This window comes from Atta colombica, unplaced genomic scaffold (genome assembly GCF_001594045.1).
Source record: "Atta colombica isolate Treedump-2 unplaced genomic scaffold, Acol1.0 scaffold268, whole genome shotgun sequence".
Classification (NCBI taxonomy): domain Eukaryota; kingdom Metazoa; phylum Arthropoda; class Insecta; order Hymenoptera; family Formicidae; genus Atta; species Atta colombica.
Genome location: NW_017259368.1, coordinates 295,118 through 300,547, shown reverse-complemented (window position 1 = coordinate 300,547; position 5,430 = coordinate 295,118).

Below are 5,430 nucleotides of genomic sequence, written 5' to 3'. Positions count from 1 at the left end.
ATATATATATTACATTTTTTACAATATAAGTTTCTAATTTTTTAGAAATAATTGTCATTTTAGAGTTGCAGAAAAAGAATGAAATTAGAAACAAAAAAGAAAGAATATATTTTAAAAGAACATTTGAAGGACATTTATCTTAAGAGAACTTAGTTTTATTCTTACAATCAATTATTACATCAAAACTGCATTTCAGAATTAATTGTAAAGTAATGATTATAAAAATAATAATTTCTTGATAATTAATATAGCAAAATTTTAATGATTCCAACATTCGAAAACTTGTTTTCTGGAATTTGTTTTTGGATAATTATGTCAAATGAGCAATATGTAGATCGAGCATGCATAAGTAGGTATCACAGTCGGTATCATTAGCTCGAATTAAATCTCGCACAGAAACACTAGATGCCCCTAATGGTGAACATTTTCAGTTCATCAGGCCGAAGAGCAGTCTGATATCAGAGAGAGGTTTCTCTCTGCTGAATACCTATGCAACATTCACGAAATGTTGGCATTCTAAGGACGATATTGATAATCAAATCTCATATTCAAGATCATCTTAAATACAATCTTAAGAAGTCACGAACCAATCAGAGGGCCGTATTAGTATCTTAAAATATTATTTTGTCTTGAAATAAAAACGGATTATTGCCCGTTTTTATTATTCATATTCAGACTTTGTATTTAAGGCTTTTTAAATTTATCTTCAGATGTTGTACGAATTATTTTATTAGCTACTGAGAATCTAAAGATAAATTTAAGAAAATCTTAAATGTAAGATCTAATTATGAATACAGACATATGAATACCGCCCTAAGAATGGATTTGGACACGGAGATAATCCGCGAAACGCATAATTTCTGTAAAGAAAGTGCCCTGTAAAGGAAACGTCAAGACTATGAAATGTATCAATGCTTTTTATGCCTTCTTTTCAAAATTTAAGCTGAGATCAAGTATTGAAGCATCAGTTTAATCGCTTATATCATCTTTTCGAATCGTTACTCGTTAGATATTTTTATTAGCAATGCCTTTTCATTTCTGCGAGAAAGCAGCCGGGTGCATCTACAATGCAAGACAATTAGATTAGTTCATAACTAATACGATTATATCACTATCTTTTCAGCTTTGCGTTTCTGCTTAGTGTTAATTTTCCGGATCAACTTGCAGCAATCGCGGAACCGGTTTGCGATGAATGAAGTCAGCTTCATTGCAAGTTATTTGCTAATGATTATGGCGAAAGTATTGACGAAGATATCGAAAGTGCGGCACGAATAGTTAATTAATCCTCGTTGCGATTACAGCATGCATGTCAATACAATTGTATATAATTACTCTATGAAAAGGCGCGTTAGATTCCAACAAGTATTGTCGTACACGCTTGTCGCATACGCTTAAAAAGTCATTTTTAATTAGCGCTTGTCTTTGTAGGATCAAAGATATTTTTATAATTTCGCCACTATTTTTAAAAGCTGTATTCGTCAATTTGCCTCTCTTATAAAAATGTAATTCATTTTACTGAAAAGTATAGTAATTAATTACTTATTTTGAGTATTAATTAGATATGTATTAATTAGATACATATTGTGTTTTCAGTGCTTTTAAAATAATCACTACCTTTTAATATTAATTATTTTCTGTAATTTGGATGCAAATTGATGAATGTGTTTCATGTCTTTATAAAAAATAATAAATTTAGTAAAAGTCAAATATCTTCCTAAATAATAATACTTTTAATACTTAAAATAAGCAATTAATCTTTTTTTTTTTCAGTAATGAAAGAGCAATTTTGCTGAAAAATCTAAAAATTTTGGCTAGATACAGATCTGAAAGTAATTTTGTTAGACTATCAAAATAATTTTGCATTATGAGCAATATTGCAAATGTTTTGCATCTTTTGATATTTTAGCAACCTTGTTTTAATCCAGCAAAGTCACTTTCAGATCTGTATCTAGCTTCAGATTTTCAGCAAAATTGCTCTTTTAGTCCTTGTTTTACAATCCATTCCGATTAATTCTTAGCCGAGATTCAACTTATTTATTATCTCTTTCCAATTCTAGGATTGAGAAACAAGTTGAACCTCGATTAAGAGTTAACCGTGAGTTGTGAAACTGGGCTTTAGGTGTTAAATTAAATTGGATTTCTGTAAGGGATTCGAATTGGACTCGTGGCACTGTGTCTACACCCAAGTAACACAGCAGCGCTTGCAAAGCGCTAAAAAACGATTATATGCACATTTTTAACGCTTTGTAAGCACTGTGTGCTACTTGAACATGCTCGTGCGTTGAAGCAAATTCGTTCATTCGCGCTCTTCGCTAGATCTGACTCCAGAAATGCGCGCGTATTTATGTTCGGCCACATAACATACATTATGAGGGCCGCCACTGCGACGACGGCTGCACCCCTTGGGATACACACGCTTATATGAGCGCCTGATACTTTCCAAAGGTCAACAATGACAGCAAAGAGGAGCTGCACCGCCTTGTAAAAGCGACGTTGCGACGTGCCTTGGTTACATTATGCAATCGGCTTTTTACTCAGCAGCCTGAACTATATTTTCTTTTTGCTCGGCTAACCTCGCGCTCGCAGGAAGGCTCCAGCTACCGACAGCCAAGGCGCCCATTCACTTGCTTCACCAACGCGAGAGAGGAGCAACCGATCGATTGGAGTAACCGAAAGAGATCGCGCGGCAGATATTTCACGATAGAGGGATATCTCTTTCTCTCGCTTAAAGAGATTACATCTGTCGAGCGAACAATAAATACTTTCTTTCTCTTTCTCTGATCGATAGGCGATATAACGATCTCGAGATCGAAATTCCGTGATATTTTCGAATTCCGATGCGGCGAATGACACGTGATATATATTGCGTAAGCATGCTTTTTTGCGATTTCATCGAATATAATAAATAATGCTTTTAAATAATTTACGTATCTCGCATCAATAACCCAGGTAGAATACATTAATATTCGGACATCATGATACTTTTAATTATTATTTTCTAATTATTATTTTCTATTATTATTATTATTTTCTAAACATAATTTTTATTGAAGTAAGAAATTTACGGCTTTTATTTTAAATTGAAAAATTCATTACAATCATTAGAATTATAAATTTTATTTTTATAATTACATTTATATGATACAGTTTCGAATATATTAAACTATAGACAAAATTTTGCTTAATTCTGATATCGCAAAAATATTCGGGCTTAACAAGATATAATAATATAAATATATATAAACGAAATGATAATAATTTTAATACTTTATTGGATAATTTTTCTGTTTAATAACATGCTGCAAATGTTTAGGCATGTTAGAAATAATTTTTGTTAAATAGTCTGATATAATGCGCGTCCATTCGTCTTTTTTTTTTTAATCGTAATTTTAGTTCTTTGATCTTGTAGGCATAATCCGAATGTTACAATAAATTCCATAAATTTTCTATGGGATTTAAATCTAATAACTGTGATGGAGGATGTAATACTTTTGGACAATTGTATAGTAAGTATTCTTGCACTATTCGCTTATATTTATGTTTTGGATTATTATCTTGATAAAATTTGAAACTAACCTCGTATATTCATATTATTAGCACTTTTTATTAAATTGTTTTTTAGAATACTTAAATATTTATTTTTATCCAAAATTCCGTCAATGAAAACTAATTCATCCATTCCTTTACTTGAAATACAACCCCAAACCATTAAACTTCCGTTGTGTGGTTTTTTACGAGCAACTCTACCGATGTAACCATTTTCTTTTAATGCTCGATGAACTGTATCAAGATGTACCTTCTTGCTAATCTCTTCATATAATTCTGAGATCAATTTTGTAGCACTTACTCCAGGAGTTACTTTTATTTTCCTAATAATTTTACGTTTATCCCGTATATATATATATATATATATATATATATATATATATATATATATAGAGAGAGAGAGAGAGAGAGAGAGAGAGAGAGAGAGAGAGGCTTCTATTATGAGATACCGAGTTCATTTTTGATAAATGCTAGAAATTTATAGGTAGAATTTAAAAAAATAATAGGTCATTTTGATGGGAATTTAATAAACTTTAAGATAACGTTATATAAAATTTAATTCAAATTCCATTTTTTTTTTTAAACTAAAGCAATGTGAAGCATATAAAAAGTGAGCAAATCGCAAAGTTAAATTGTGCTCCTAATATGAGATGCCCCGAGAAATTGATAGTAAAACGCAAAGTATCAATATTGCAATTAAAAAACTTTATTTAATGTTTCTAAAATAAAAATACAGCCAGTGTGCGCGAAAAATGAGCATGTGATAGATTATATCCAGAACTCAGGTAGTTGGAATCAAGTATGGCAGATATAGACACTCGACGTTCATTTTAGTTGTTTTTAATTGTTTTATTATTACAATAACTTATACTTTAACAACGATTTTCATTATAACATAGGAGCATGGGTTATTTCATATTAAAAATACTCTGGGTCTCATATTAGGATTTTCATGCCTTATGGTTTTACGATCATCAAATCTAACTTCTGTAATTAAACAATTCAACATATCCTGTATTTTTCTATTAGTACGACTTTATATTAATACGACCTTTATCACTACATGAAAAATTTATTGCCAAATATTTATTTATTAAATAATAAACAAAATGCTCATCTCAATGAAACTTGAAGACATCCAAATTCTAAAATCTTGTTTTGACAATGACTACAGGCATGATCTAATAATGAATTTTCTACTAAATAATTTTCAATCCAAGAGCAATAAATTCAATTTGGTGGAATCAATAGATAGCGTTTATTAGTTTAGCAGAAACGTCGCTATCTCATATTAGGCGCCTATCTTATAATAGGGAGCTTTTCTCTATATAATAAGAAATTTTACATGGATCCAGATATGGTGAATGCTAAAATCATTTTAGCCTTTTCTTAATTAGTTGTTAAGAAGAAAATAGTGACCTTATAGCGTTTACCGTATCTGAATAAATGATATTGCAAAAACTCTCTAATGTTTTAGAGTTCTACCCTTAGTCATCACCCAGATATCACTCTATTTTGCTTGTCGTTTACCGAACGTTAAATAAGGATGATATCTCGTCCAGAGTGAGAAATGACAATGGAATCGACATCGAATCGATGTCGATTCGACATCGAAATTGACATCGTCGATTCCATTGTCATTTCTCACTGAGCGGAAGCATCCGAGGGAATCTAAACACGTCCAGAGTGATCAATATACATAATAAAGTCATAATAATGATAATATAGAACGTCGTCATGTATAATGTATATCATTTGAGACTTAAAATAAATATAAGTGACAAATAAGATCATAATGTCTTTATGATATTATTATAATTTTTGTGCTTTACTTGGGAAATCAGTATAATGCTATACATATATATATATATATATATATATATA